Here is a 16,649-nt window from a genome sequence, read left to right on the forward strand (position 1 = left end):
TGTGAATTATTTTGGATAAAAACTTTAAAATTCGTGTGTAATGCACTAATTTAACGGTATTTGACGGAGGCATGTATAATTTAAGGGTTGGACATTTTTAATACCGTATTCTCCCCAATAATTGTGTATTTCAAACAGATTGGATGGATCCAAAGCTATGTACCAATATATTTGATGTTAGTTATGTCAGTAAAAAATAGACATGGAAAAGTACTCCCTAGCTAAGCCAGTCACTGAAATAGAGGTCACAACTAGCATACAAAAAATGCATTACGAATGTTTCTGATCATACATTCAAATATAATTAATGTTTTACTTTATTCACTAAAAAAGGAATCCACAAAAAAAAAACATTTATTGAGAGTTTTCTAGTGATAACTTCTGTACACATCTTTCATAGGATTGAAGTTCAACAGAAGCATCTTTCTCTAATTTAGTCGAGAAAAGTTCAATGTTTTTTTATCGACTTATAAAAGTAATAGGGCATTTAATTGTTTAAAAAAAATACGCCCGTTTTTAATACATTTTATGCAAAATTATTTTTGATCCAAGATACGGCCAGAATGCTTTAAAGGCAAAAATGAGGGCCAGAATTGTTTTCTCTCTTAAATATCTGTGACCCCCTCAACCGAAAATCAATTGATCCTTACTTTCGAATTTTAATTTATCTAGAGAGTATACTGACTGGGGAACACTTATTGCTTTGCTGAATATTTATTACAAGATATACCAAAAGAGAAGAAAAGTGAAGCTTTTGCTGATTATGTGTTAGCCACATATGTTGATGGCCAACACAGTGCTTTGCTCCCACCATCCGTATTGGATGAAACTATACATCTACGCAAGACGTAACAGTAATGGAGCAGAAACATTCCACAGGAATCATTATAAACTGTTTTATGCATTTCATCCTTCAATGTTTGTGTTTTTGGACAATAGATGTTACACACTACTGCATACATTAAATTGGGAAAGACCCATGCAACAGCAGCAGAAAGGTAAATTTCAGAAAAGGAAATATTTGCCGTGTAAAATGCCGGTTCCAAGTCCGAATAAAAGAGGAGGGAAGTAATTTTATTCTAATTGGCACAATCGTATTGTTTTTTTTTCCTGGCGCAAATGATACTATGTAATTTTAAAACAGGTGGCGCAAACGTAGCATTGGAGAAAAAAAGTTGTGGCGCAAAAGGACGCATTTTTGGCGCAAACGGATCTCTCCCTGATCCTTATTCAGCAACGTTATTTATTGGCTGGGGCGTTTGGGGTTAAATATGTTTTCGTAGGTAAATATTATAGCTGTTGAACTTTGTTTTATCATGTTTGTATAATAGAGTATTGCCTTCTGTTAGGTGGAAATTTGAAAAAGGATACGTCCTTGCTCCATCCTTTGTCGCTTTGATTACCCTCAGCCTTAGCAATGTGTTACTGTAATTTGAATTTAAAATGACTTAGTGACGTTTTTTCAAATCGACAGTAGCGAATCCCGTTGACTTTGACATTATCAATAATATATTTCACGTAAATACGAGCGAATACAATACATGTACCGGTAAGAACTAAATTTATAGTATGCTATATTTCCAACAAAGCTGTTTTTAATAACTGCAAATCTTTTCATTTCATTTCACATACATGTATATGATATCAGTGTAATGGTTCACAGGCACTCGTCTCAGAATTTTTTCCCCCTATATACCTTTATATGAAATAAAGGTATGATAGAAACTTTTTTTCTGAGACGAGTGCCTGTGTAATGGTTAGTGTTTGGAGATATTTTGATAAATTCTGTGTTAATTATTACCCTAACCCAGATACAATTTGAATACTTGTTTTCATGCTAAACAATATATTTATCAAGTCAGATTTCTAGTTTCAAAATTTCTAGTCAATCAACATTTTTATAAATAAGAAGATGTGGAATAAGTGCATATGCCAATGAGACAACTTTTCATACAAATAAACTTTAATTTGATTAAAGGTCAAAGAACAGCCTTCAACACTGAACCTACATGTAGAATAAATATGGCTTTTAATAAGCATGATTTACAGAGGTATATGTATTTTGTATAGATATGAAGAAATGAAATTAAAGCTGCACTTGGTTTTGTTAATTTCTTATAATTTTATAGAGGTAATTAAAAAAAATATTGGTAAGTTGAATGCCGTGCTTGATACATATTATACTAGCTTTTTAAGGTAAGACTAATCAACTTATACATCCACCACTTCTGAAATGGCCTTCTGTTATCTCTTCTGTAATTTGATAAACGTGACTCATTCCATTAGCCAACTTTCATCAGATAGATCAAAATGTCGTATGATTCTATCAAAGACGGTCCTCATTGCTCTTCAACTTCGTACTTTATTTGGCCTTTTAAACATTTTTGGATTCGAACGTCACTGATAAGTCTTTTGGAGACGAAACGCGCGTCTTGCGTAAGTGTAAAATTTTAGTCCTGGTATCTACATTATATATGTCACATACTTTGCGAAAAGGTTTAATTTAAATATTTTTATATAACTGTCACTAGAAATTGATTGTTTATAATTATAATTAATTATAATTATAATTGTTTGAGCACTACAATCTAACACGTAGGCAATATGACATTAATACGGTAAAACTTTGTCAAATTATATCGGCAATTTAAAAACATTTTCTTCGCTTTTTATTGGCTTTCCATAGATTCAGAATAAGGGTTATCGAACTTTACTTACCAGAAACTCTATCAACGTTTTTTGTGTTTTTCATAAAAAGCACGGCTGACCACAATGTAAGTACTTTTTAGACAATATCCTTAGTTAGATTGACCTATTTGTTCGGGATTTAAGTTTCATAATAACAAATGGACAAATATGGCCGTATTTTCACCTCAAACACTACTCTGTGTTATGTACAGACTTACCTGTACAGTTTAGAAAGTTTTAAGGCGTGGCATCCACTAGATAAATAAAAGTATTAAATTTATTTTGCATATCCGAAAGATGAAATTTTGTTTGGATTAGAAGGTGTAAAAATTAACTAAGTTGGAAACACATTTCAGATGCACCCTCTGAGGTAACAACTGGTTTTTATTTTATTGTTACGATTTTCCTTAATTAGCATGGACAAAAGTTACAACCCAGCTCCTTTGTTCTAACAGGGGGCACCCCAGTTTGAGTTTCTTTGTTATGCATGCTTTCCTTTGCTCTGTAACATTTTGGCGGGAATGTCAAATCCACTACTTTATTATAATTAATTATACAATTATACGAAAAGACTATATCTATGTCATCAATCAAAATGCACGTAGAAAAAATCCCGTGTATATGCTGGGATTCGAACTCTAGACCTTTAGCATATCAAGCCACGACACATATACCACTACTCCAGGACGACTGGATACGTACTACCAGTTATTTAACATACTTAAAGGAAGCAAGATATTTTTATAAGTGGGGCGAGTTGGCAGACCTTTATGCAGTGGGGTTTAAACCCTTTTCGTTAATAAGTGAGTTGTCAGACTGACTGTTCAATTTGATTTTACACTTTTTCAAAAGTGGGGAGAGTTGGTCAACAAGAGTAGGGCGATTTTTTTTATAAAGGGGCGATATAGTGGGGCCGATTGGCCAGTGGGGCGAGTTGACTTATCGTCTTCGGGGGTCATAAAGGGTATATATCATCTGTATCTGTATGGTTACCAATTCTGGCTTTAATACAACGGGGTGAAGGCGCCGTCGATTTACTGACGTCTCGTGAGAGCAGCTTTAAAGCTCTCAACGCTCGTTTCGCGCACAATAGTGTCCTCAAGTTGGTTCCAGTTAATAACTGTGGACACAAAGAATGAGTTTGAGTATTGCTGAGTTTTACTGGTGGGAATGTCAAAGCACCTAGTATTGTTCCTCACTTGTTTTTCCACTATGTTTGTTGCCTGGTAATTTTCGAACTTTTTCGCTGTGATGGTTCGTCTTGGTCTGGCTGATTTTAAAAAGTCGTCTGGATCGATAGCAGGTACCAATCCCTCAACCACCTTGTACAAAAATATAAGTTTTTGGCTAGTGCGTCTGACTTTTAGTTCTTGAAGTTCAAGTTTGGCGAGCATGTCTGTTACGCAGCCATCTTCTCTGGTTTTATAGTCGCCTGTTATAAAGCGTGCTGCTTGTCGTTGTATACGCTCCAGTTTGTTTGCGTCTATTGTACTGTAGGGGTCCCATACTGTTGCCGCATATTCCATTGTTGATCTAACTAAGGCAATGTAAGCGGTTTTCTTACATTCCTGCGGGCAGTATCTTAAATTCCTTCTGAGGAAGCCAAGGGTTGAACTTGCCTTTTTTGCAACATTTGTTATGTGTGTGCTCCACTTCAGGTCTTCTGAAATCTGCACTCTTAGATATGGGTTGTTTTGAACTTGTTGGAGTATCTGGCCGTTGAGACTGTAGAATCTCTCAGACTGGCTTTTGTTTTTGATGCTCAAGATATAGCATTTTTTAGCGTTAAATCGCATACCCCATTTATTTGCCCAATCTTCTAGGTTTGCTAGGTCTTCTTGCAGCAGTTTGTGGTCTTTTTCTGTTTTGATGGTTCTATACAGTAGGCAGTCATCGGCGAACAGCCGTACTGATGACTTGACAGTGTCTGGGAGGTCATTTATGTGACATAAGAATAGTAATGGTCCAAGTACTGTTCCCTGTGGAACTCCAGAGTCCACCTTTACTTCTTCAGATTGTTCCCCCTTTACTACAACTTTCATCTTCCTCTGTGTAAGAAACATATTTAGCCAGTTGTTAAGTGGTCCTCGGATTCCATATTCTTCCATTTTTGATAATAGCTTGTTGTGTGGCACAGTGTCAAAAGCTTTGGAAAAATCAAGGATTGCAATGTCAGTTTGTAGACCGGCGTCAAATGCTTTCATGAAGTCTTGCAAGGTGACTAGCAGTTGTGTTTCGCATGAATAACCAGATCTAAATCCATGATTAAGTGATGTTAAGACTCTGTGTTTATCAAGGTGTTTTAGAATGTGCTTGCATATGATGTGTTCTAGTAGTTTGCAAGGTACCGATGTTAATGAGACTGGTCTATAATTTTCTGCGGCGTGTTTGTCTCCCTTTTTGAAGACGCACGAGATGTTTGCATTTAGCCAGTCTTCGGGTAGTAGTCCAGTGTCTATTGATGTTTGAAAGATGGCAGTTAGTCCTGGTGCTATTTCTGATGCACATTCTTTTAGTATTCTGTTTGGTATACCATCTGGTCCAGATGCTTTTGATGGGTTTACATCTTTAAGTAGTTTTTCGAGACCTTTAGTTGTTATAATAAGTTGTGGTATGGATTCTTTGATGTATTTTGTTGTTTTAGGTATTGATGTTGATTTGTCAATTGTGAATACGGATCTAAATTGTTGAATTAGTATTTCAGCCTTCCCTTTGCTGTCACTGACCAGCTTCCCTTTGTTTTTTAACGGTGATACTCCGATGTTATCTGTTTTTCTGGATTTAATATACTTCCAGAATGGCTTTGAGTTGTTTGTTTCTAGGCCTTTGATGATGGTATCGTTTATGTATGAGTATTCTGCTTTTCTGATTGGCACTGGCTACGGTTACATGGAAATGTAACAATAATAAAAATATTATTGTTACATTGGAGACTAATTGCCGGAATGCAAAGTTGGGTGAGGAACCGATTAATTACAAATGTAACAATAATCACTGAGGCTACGGTTACATTACGTTATTTTTACATGAAAAACAGCAATGTACACTAGATTGATTAAACTTAAATCTTCTATAGTTGTATTGCTTCATTCTTTCATATGTATTAAACAAAACTTGTAATTTAATACTGATAAATAATAAAATATTATTATTCAACAAATGGTGTACAACTTGAATAGTTTTACTACGTATTAATGGTTTTGATGTTCTTAAAGATACTACTCAAGATTAGGAGTGTGACTGTCAAAGGCGAAAAATATAGTTCAATGGTTTCACTTTCAAAGTTTAAAGTATTTAACTGCACACCTACTCGTATTACTGTCATTATACTTTGGACCAATTTTGTTTATGGTGAAAAAAATAAAACTTGCGTTTTAAACGAAACTGAAACAATATCAAGACATACATTTCATACAGCTTTATAAATTGACACAAATTGATAATCAAAAGCAAAGTTTGCTAACTGTAACTTAAACACTAAGAAATTCTGTATGTACACGTATTCGTGGAGGACGTAATTTCGTTCATCAAAAATGTGTCGGACTTTATAAAACAACTTTGTAGAAATTGTCATTGTAAATAAAAAATTACAGTAAATAAATTGTATGTTATAAATGTATGTAATAAATGTCCTCAACTTTTATTATTTAGTACATATTACTAGTCCCATTGTACATTGCTTTTTTTCATGCAACAATAACGCAATGTAACCGTAGCCTCAATAATTATTGTTACATTCGTAATTAAACCGGTCCTTACCCAACCATGCATTCCGGCATTTAGTCTCCAATGTAACAATAATATTTTTATTATTGTTACATTTCCATGTAACCGTAGCCAGTGCCTTTCTGATTTGTCGTTTTACTTCTTTTTGAAAATGTCTGTAATTTGTCCACTTTTTAGATTTTTTAGCTTGGTGGTATAGCCGTTGTTTCTTTTTGAATAGTTTCCTAATTTTGTGGTTTATCCAGGGTAAGTTATTTTTTGAGCGGATTTCTTTAGATGGGATATGTTTGTCCATGCTTTTAAACAGCTCTTTCTTGAAGGTGTCGCTCATCTCTTGTGCGTTTATTTCGCGGTCTTGCATCTGTCGGATTTTTGTTGATGTTTTTGTTATTTCCTCTTTAATGCTGCTCCAGTTTGCCTTAGAGTAAATATAGCACTTCCTGGGCTTGCTACGTTGGTAGTACGGTTTGGTGTCACAGTCTGTGACTATCATTTCGTGGTCTGATATACCAGGTGTATTTTTTGATGTTTTGACAAGTGATGGGTTTGTAGTCAGTACTATATCAAGGAGGTTGTCTTCTCTTGTTGGTTCTTCATGGATTTGAGTAAGATGGAAGGATGCTGTTATTTCCATGAGTCTAGTTTGTATCTCCTTGTCACTTGAGTTGTTCGGGACTGACATTGATTCCCAGTTTATATCTGGACAGTTAAAATCTCCAGTTAGCATGATGTTGGTGTTTGTATTTGACATCATTTGTAAGGATTTCTCTAGTTCGTCTAGGCATTTCATGTTTCTATGTGGCATGTAGAATGACCCAATTAGCAGTTCTTTTTTGCCTTTAAGGTATATTTTGACCCATTCTATCTCACAGTTTGTGACTAGACTGGACTGTTCAACCGATATGATGTCTTTGTGGACCAAGATGAAGACTCCCCCACCAAGTGTTCCCCTGTCGTTTCTGTATGCATTGTAGTCATCTGGAAATACTTCGCTTGATTTGATAGCGTCTTTAGTGCTGGTTTTCCCTGGTTTTTCTCCTTTTAGCCAGGATTCTGTTCCACAGATGATGTCAGGTTTGATGTAATTTATGGCTGCTTTAAATTCTGAGGTCTTGTCTTTTATGCTTCGACAATTGACAGTTAATACTCTCAGGTTCCTTTTGGTGTTCAAGTTAAATACATTATTGCTTTGTGTTCTACTTTTGTTGCTACAATTTTTGGAATTATTTGTTGTTGAGGATTGTGTTTTTAGTCTTGGACTGCTGGTCTTTAGAGGGCTAAATATGCTTGATGACACAGATTCGAATGAGATTTCATGTGTTAATGGTTCGTAGTAGTTTGATGTGTTCATTTCGTAGCTGTGGAATGTAAAAGATGAGACATTTATACTTTGTTGATATATAAAGTATATTATAATGGTTGTATGGCATTCTAAACAAGATTTTATGAATTGTAAATGGTTTTTCGTCTAATCGAAAACAGCTGGAATGTAAAATAATTATCCCACTCGGACTTGATGTGTCAGTGTTAAATCACCTCTGGCCTCCGGCCATCGGGTTGATCTTACACTGACAAACCGCGTCCTCGTGGGATAACTATTAAATATCTAAACATAGGTGATTTAGAGGTAGGAATGGAGTGGACCGCATCAAATGCTACTCACGTGTTTGTTATTTTTAGCTCACATGGCCCAAAGGGCCAAGTGAGCTTTTCTCATCACTTTGCGTCCGTCGTCCGTCGTCGTTAATTTTTATATGGTCGTATATTGGTATCACGTTGGCGTCGTCGTCTGCGTCGTCCGAATACTTTTAGTTTTCGCACTGTAACTTTAGTAAAAGTGAATAGAAATCTATGAAATTTTAACACAAGGTTTATGACCACAAAAGGAAGGTTGGGATTGATTTTTGGAGTTTTGGTCCCAACATTTTAGGAATAAGGGGCCAAAAAGGGCCCAAATAAGCATTTTCTTGGTTTTCGCACTATAACTTTAGTTTAAGTAAATAGAAATCTATGAAATTTTGACACAAGGTTAATGACCACAAAAGGAAGGTTAGGATTGATTTTGGGAGTTTTAGTTTAAACAGTTTAGGAATTAGGGCCAAAAAAGGGCCCAAATAAGCATTATTCTTGGTTTTCAAACAATAACTTTAGTATTAGTAAATCGAAATCAATGAAATTTAAACACAAGGTTTATGACCACAAAAGGAAGGTTGGAATTGATTTTTGGAGTTGAGGTCTGAACAGTTTAGGAATTAGGGGCCAAAAAGGGGCCCCAAGTAAGCATTATTCTTGGTTTTCGCACCATAACTTTAGTATAAGTAAATAGAAATCTATGAAATTTAAACACAAGGTTTACGACCACTTAAGGAAGGTTGGGTTTGATTTTGGGAGTTTTGGTCCCAACAGTTTAGGAATAAGGGGCCCAAAGGTTCCAAAATTGAACTTTGTTTGATTTCATCAAAAATTGAATAATTGGGGTTCTTTGATATGCCGAATCTAACTGTGTATGTAGATTCTTAATTTTTGGTCCCGTTTTCAAATTGGTTTACATTAAGGTCAAAAGGGTCCAAAATTAAACTTTTAGTTTGATTTGAACAAAAATTGAATCCTTGGGGTTCTTTGATATGCTGAATCTAAAAATGTACTTAGATTTTTGATTATTGGCCCAGTTTTTAAGTTGGTCCAAATCGGGGTCCAAAATTAAACTTTGTTTGATTTCATCAAACATTGAATAATTGTGGTTCTTTGATATGCCAAATCTAGCTGTGTATGTAGATTCTTAATTTTTAGTCCCGTTTTCAAATTGGTCTACATTAAAGTCCAAAGGGTCCAAAATTAAACTAAGTTTGATTTTAACAAAAATTGAATTCTTGGGCTTTTTTGATATGCTGATTCTAAACATGTACTTAGATTTTTGAGTATGGACCCAGTTTTCAAGTTGGTTCAAACAGGATCCAAAATTATTATATTAAGTATTGTGCAATAGCAAGAAATTTTCAATTGCACAGTATTCAGCAATAGCAAGAACTCTTCAATTGCAGAGTATTGTGCAATTGCAAGAAATTTTCAATTGCACAGTATTGCGCAATAGCAAGAAATCTTCAATTGCACAGTATTGTGCAATAGCAAATATTTTCAATTGCACAGTATTGCGCAATAGCAAGAAATATCTAATTGCACAATATTGTGCAATAGCAAGAAATTTTCAATTGATTGGAGTTATCTTTCTTTGTCCAGAATAGTAGTTTAATCAACTTAAATCATTGTTTTATACAATATACAATGTATATTCACTTTTACTACCAACTGTTAAATTAAAACAATCTTTACCATTCAGTGATAACAAGCACCTTTTGTTACATTTTATTATTTTATGATGTATTTAGTTATTGTTGCAAACTCCATTAGAAATTTGAATTGAGATCAGTTTCGGAAAAAGGGAAAGGGGGATGTGAAAAAGAAATGGGGGGGGGGGGGGGGTTCAATTTTTCTCATTTCAGATTTCATAAATAAAAAGAAAATTTCTTCAAACAATTTTTTTGAGAGGATTAATATTCAACAGCATAGTGAATTGCTCAAAGGCAAAAAAAATATTTTAAGTTCATTAGACCACATTCATTCTGTGTCCGAAACCTATGCTGTGTCAACTTTTTAATCACAATCCAAATTTAGAGCTGAAGCCAGCTTGAATGTTGTGTCCATACTTGCCCCAACCGTTCAGGGTTCAACCTCTGCGGTCGTATAAAGTTGCGCACTGCGGAGCATCTGGTTACAAAATCTTCTCCTCTGAAACTACTGGGACAAATTAAACCAAACTTGGCCACAATCATCAATGGGGTATCTAGTTTAAAAAATGTGTCCGGTGACCCGGCCAACTAACCAAGATTGCCGCCATGGCTAAAATACTAGTAGAGCATAGGGGTAATATGTAGATTTTGGCTTACATCTCTGAAACCAAATCATTAAGAGCAAATCTGACGGTGTAAAATTGTTTATCAGGTCAAGATCTATCTGCTGTGAAATTTTTTAGATGAATCGGAGAACCCGTTGTTGGGTTGCTGCCCCTAAATTGGTAATTTTAAGGAAATTTTGCCGTTTTTGGTTATTATCTTGAATATAATTATTATAGATAGAGGTAAACTGTGAACAGCAATTATGTTCAGCAAAGTAAGATCTACAAATAAGTCTACATGATCAAAATGGTCAATTGACCCCTTAAGGAGTAATTGCCCTTTATAGTAAATTTTTTAACAATTATTCGTAAATTTTTGTTATCTTTTACAAAAATCTTCTCCTCTGAACATACGCAGGCAAATTTAACCAAACTTGTCCACAATCATCATAAAAAATGTGTCCGTTGACCCGGCCAGCCAACCAAGATGGTCCCCATGGCTAAAAAAAGAACATAGGGATAAAATATAGATTTTGGCTTATAACTCTGAAACCAAAGCATTGAGAGGAAATCTGACAGGGTATAAATTGTTTATCAAGTCGAAATCTATTTGCCCTGAAATTTTCAGATGAATCAGACAACCAGTTGTTTGGTTGCTACCCTTTAATTGGTAATTTTAATGAAAATTTGACGTTTTTGGTTATTATCTTGAATATTATTAAAGATAGAGATAAACAGCAATAATGTTCAGCAAAGTAAGATCTACAAATAAGTCAAATGACCAAAATGGTCAGTTGACCCCTTTAGGATTAATTGCCCTTTATAGTAAATTTTTAACAGTTATTTGTTTATTTTTGTAATCTTTTACAAAAATCTTCTCTGAAACTACTAAGACAAAATATAATCAAACTTGTTCACAATCATCATGAGAGTATCTAGTTTAAAAATGTGTTGGATGACCCTGCCCGCAAACCAAGATGGCAGATGTATTGGCTGACTTTTAGGCCTCAAGGAAAACTAAAGTCGCTCTGCTAGGGTTCAGGATATTTATTAATCAGTAACGTAAAACACCCAACTTGTGGACCAAGATAGTTACTGTCGTGGCACAAACCAATTCAAACATACATACTGGTATATCACACAGTGATATATATATATATATGTCAGCTTACAAATTGTCAAAATGTCAAGTCTGTCAATGCAAATAGAATCATGACTATTCTTAAACACTTCAATAGCTACTGGACATATACATCCGTCCATTTTGACTCCATTAGTCCTTTTAACTCAAAACAAAAAACCTCGGAACTAAGCGGTAAAACTTAAAACTAACCAATCAAATCCAAGTAATCATGAATAATGTATGGAAACGTTTCAGTGTAATAAAAGTTTATATGAGACAATATGTTATGAAGTTTTATTTAATATTAACATAATTATACATCTTTATTTTACAATTAAAATATAAACCAAAATAAAGAGGCTACCACATTCTCCTCTGTGTTTGAAAAATGACTTCCACGTCATACGACTCCTCCTCCCTCTGACGAAGATATGACGTTCTCGGCATTCTAAACTGGTATTTCACTATGATGTTACTTTCACAATCTCAATGATGGTACGTGTGATAACATTCTCCATTCCTCTAAACATTCCTTCTTTCAGTTGTAACTTTAACCATTCTGCTTTCTGTAGCCAAGAAGTTTGTCCAATAGCTCGTTTGGTGATATAATCTTTCAAATATGCAGGTGGTTTTCTAATTCTTGTTCTTGATGGTAATTCTCTTGGTGGTGTAGATAATATTCTACGTCGTCTGAGCCTTGATGGTTTTTGCTGTGTGTTATCTTGAGCCTTTGTGTTATCTGTGTCTGCCTCGGTATCACCTGATGTGTCTTAGACAGGGAGCGTACTGATATCCTGCTCATCCTGTTTGTCAGTAGTATCGCCTCTGCCAATCTGGTCAGTCGCTTCTTGACCTGTTATCACATCAGCCCCAAGAGGTGGTTCACCAGTGTTTATCTGTACTGGAGGGATAACGTCTTGTCCAACACCATTCTCTTGACTACCATCAACTAATAACTGATCGTCACCAGCCTAGTTGACGGTTCCTTGTTGCCCATCTACCACAGGAACAGCATCACTGTTGGTTTTGCTCTGTGCGTCGTCCTCTGGCAAATAAATAATATAGCCCTGCTCTGACTCCTCGTCCGATTCTGTGTCAGTTTCATCTTTGGTACTGTCAGAGTTCGTTTTCTTTTCCTCAAGGACTGTCTATAGGCGGTTTCCTTGGTGCAGGGTTTCTCTTAGGCTCTGTAGCCTTTTCCAAACCGGGCAGATGCCAAATAGGTAGAAGGAGGTTTCTATGCAGTGTTCTTTGGCGACCTTCTCCATTTTCCTTCTGGACCACATAAACAGGAATGTCTTTGTTAGGCTGTCTAACAATTCTGTATTTGTCCTCTTCCCATTTATCCGCTATCTTATGCTTTCCTTCAAAGGCAACTACTTTAACAAGTACACGATCTCCAGGTTGCAAAATGGTCCCACGGGCTCTTTTATCATATCCCTCTTTCTGTCGATCTTGTGCTGTCTTTGCTGAACGAGATGCAAGTTCATATGCTTTCTTCAGACGCTCCTTCATAGCTTCAGCATACTTTGTAGATGGTCCCTTAGTACCAGTATCCTCAATTCAAAATGCTATGTCCACAGGCAAACGTGGATGTCTATCAAACATCAAGAAGTACGGAGAAAATCCAGTGGTTGTCTGTTTGGTACAGTTGTCCAGTTACGTGGGACTTCCAATCTTTCTTCTGCGTAGTCTTTTGAGTTCCAAGCATGTTCAATAATGTACGGTTGAATCTCTTTGTAAGTCCGTTACCCATAGGATGGTAAGGTGTTGTTCGAGACTTTTCCATTCCTGTAATGTTGCAGAGTTCTTTGATGATCTTGCTCTCTAAGTTTGCTCCTTGATCCGAATGAATACGACTAGGCAATCCATAGCGTACAATGAAGTTGTTGAAAAACGCTGTTGTTTGTGCGGTCTGGTTCTTTGTAGGAACTGCTAAAGCATATCTGGTGAAGTGGTCTGTGATTACCAAAATATTTTTATATCCTCCTTTTGATCTTTCAAGTTTTAGGTAATCCATGCAAACCAGTTCTAAAGGTTGTGTTGTTTCTATGCTGATAAGTGGAGCTCTATCATTCGGAAGCTGTTTTCGACGAATACATCTTTCGCATTTGGTAATCCAGTTCTCGATGTCTCTGTTCATACCATACCAGATGAAGCGGTCACGTACCAATGATAAGGTCTTGTCTCTTCCCTGGTGGCCCATATCATCATGTAAAGACGTGAGAACTGTGGATATGCAGTTTTCTGGGAGAACTAGTTGTCTTGAAATTTCACTATCATATTCTATCTCTCTGTACAGCACTCCGTCTATAATCTTCAGCTTCTCATAGTTGTTAAGGAACCAGTTGTTGAGTGGTGAATAACTCAGGACAGCTGTTGTTTAGCTGGTTTACGATGCTCACTTATCCAATATATCCAGTCTTTGATGAATCTGTATCTGCGTTGTTCAGCTTTAACATCAACTAACTTCTGAGATGGTAATGAAGGATCCACAGATGCATCTGAAATAATCGATAGGCTCTGGTGATGAGGTTGAGCATGTTGCAGGTTACAGATGGCTTTCACTGACTCTGGTTGGATGGTTTCAGTACATCTAGATAATCCTGGAAGTCTAGATAATCCATCAGCATCTACATTAGCCTTTCCTGGTCTGTATATAATGTTGAAATTGTAAGAAGTCAGAGCTGCGATCCATCTGTGTCCGGTAGCATCTAGTTTAGCTGACGTCAAGACATCGGTGAGTGGATTGTTGTCCGTTACTACCGTGAAGGTGTTTCCAAATAGGTAGTCATGGAACTTTTCTGTCACTGCCCACTTTAATGCTAAGAACTCCAATTTGTGGACAGGGTAATTCTTCTCGGATTTATTCAAACCTCAACTGGCATAAGCAATGACTATCTTCTTCTCATTCTGTTCTTGGTACAACACAGCACCTAGTCCAAGCATCGATGCATATGTATGAAGTTCAAAGGGCTTGGAGTACGATTGAAATCCAAGGATCGGGTGGCATGTGAGCTTTGACTTCAGTTGTTGAAATGCATCTTCTTGTGATTTTCCCCATTTCCATGATGTATTAGCTGGTTGTAGTTTAATCTTACGCTTTCGTGTCTTCTTAGGTGGTGGCATAAGGTCAGTAAGTGGTCTGGCAATCTTCGAAAAGTCTTTGATGAACTTCCGGTAATATCCAATAAAACCCAGGAACTGTCTTACCTCGTCTGCAGATGTTGGAGGTTGCCAGTTGACAACATTCTCTATCTTTGCTGGGTCGGGTTGTATACCATCTCTAGATACTATATGACCGATGTACTTTACCTTTTCCTGGAAAAATGCGCACTTCTTTGGTGAAAGCTTGAGTCCACTCTCTCGTAGTCTGTAGAACTCTTTGTAATCTATCAAGGTGTTCTTCGTAGGTATCAGAGAAGATAATGAGGTCATCGAGGTAGATGAAACAGATATTCAGGTGCAAGTCTCCAAGGATTTCTTCCATCAAACGTTGATAAGAAGCTGGACTGTTGACGAGTCCGAATGGCAGTCTGTTGAATTAAAGAAATCCAAGGGGTCCTACGATGAACGCTGTTCGTTGTTTATGGGTTTCTTCTAGCTCTACCTGATGATATCCACTCTTCATGTCTAGTACTGTGTAAAAGTTGTTTCCTCCAAGTGCATCAAGTATTTCCTCGCTTCTCGGCAATGCGTAGGCGTCTTTAATGGTGTTCTGGTTCAATTGACGATAATATATGCACATGCGCAGCTTTCCGTCCTTCTTGCGGCATAAAACAACGTTCGACGACCGTGGTGAGTGAGACCGGCGGATAATCCCAGCAGCTAACAACTGTTGAAGATGGTCACGCATTTCGTTGATCATGGCTGGAGGAATACGGCGATGTCTCTGCTTGAAAGGTATTTCATCCATGAAATCAATGTGGTGATGAACTGCTGTACTGTGTCCAATGCCTATATAACTCTTGCTGAAAACATCTCTGAACTGTTGAATCAAATCTTTTCCTTGCTGCAATTGTACATCTGACAAGTTCGTTGGCATGGTAACTTGATGTGTAGGATCATCATCTAACTCAGCATCTATCTCTATATCAGCTACTGACACTGGCTGTACATGTATCTCGCATAAGATGGCATTCGGCGAAATAGTAACTGTCCTAGTTGTGACGTTGCTTATGTGAACAAGAATAGTGCTGTTGTTTCTGTAGCTGTATGACAACAATGTAGGAGCCACATCTAAATCAGTTGGAATAGCTGCTTTTTCAGTTAGTTGTAGCATAGCACATACTGTGTGCGTGATCTGTGTAACCTAAGACTTACCTTGGACAATTACATCTCTGTTTGGAAGAATCTTGATGGTCTTTCCTTCAGCTGATTTGACAAGTCCTAATCTGTTTGACCTCTTCTGTAATTGCTTCTATCTCAGTAGCAAACATCGAAAGGTAAGGTACCAGTTGGTATGTATGTTGGCATCTTGAAGAAACTTTGAACCAAACCGTAACTTGACATCTTCCATGATTTCCTTTAAGATGTTAGTACCAAATACATGAAATAGTAGTGGAACCTCTCTGTTGTAATTTCTATCAGGTACAACCAAAAATAAACAAAGGTAAGGACTACCAGTTGTTGCTGCTCCTGGTAACTCAATGCTAGCTGTGATGTATCCTAAGTATGGTATACCTTTTCCATCAGCACATTCTATCTTGATAATCAGGTCCAATGGCTGAATAATCTGATCTTGAAGATATCTGTTGTAAAATGTCTCGCTTACTGTACTAACGGTTGATCCTGTATCAAGTAAAGCTGATGTTGTAATGTCGTTGATCTTTACTGAAACTTCATTTGGACTTCCAAGTAAGCCAGGTGATTCTTTAGATGATTGTTGTTGGTAAGAGGCATAAGTACGGTCTTCAGCACCAATCTGTTGGAAGTTGTATGCCTTGCGAGAGTGATCTAGTATAACTCGACATCCTATAGCTATGTGACCTTCATTTCCACATCTGTAGCATATAAAAGGCTTCTTTCTTTTGTCAAAGGGTATGCATGGTTCATGTGGTAATTCCTATTGCTGTGCTATATCATGTTCCTGATCATACCAATACGGCTTACTCGTTCTACGTGATCGTCAACGTCTCCTTTTAGGTTGTTGGTTAAGTATGTTGAGATCTTCTTCATATCTATCAAGGACGTGTCCAAGTCGTAACAACTCCTGCTTAA

The 16,649-nt window shown here is 36.6% G+C and overlaps 1 long non-coding RNA gene across 1 annotated transcript in view; it reads left to right on the plus strand.

The window, feature by feature from the left end:
• The first annotated feature begins 2,704 nt into the window (after nt 1-2,704).
• LOC143085044 (uncharacterized) overlaps nt 2,705-16,649 on the plus strand; it is a 42,686-nt gene continuing 28,741 nt past the window's right edge. The window contains exon 1 of the long non-coding RNA XR_012981233.1: nt 2,705-2,774. This is a non-coding gene — a long non-coding RNA (uncharacterized LOC143085044). The remainder of the gene's footprint in view (nt 2,775-16,649) is intronic.

Source organism: Mytilus galloprovincialis, chromosome 8 (assembly GCF_965363235.1).
Source record: "Mytilus galloprovincialis chromosome 8, xbMytGall1.hap1.1, whole genome shotgun sequence".
In the NCBI taxonomy this organism is placed as follows: Eukaryota; Metazoa; Mollusca; class Bivalvia; order Mytilida; family Mytilidae; genus Mytilus; species Mytilus galloprovincialis.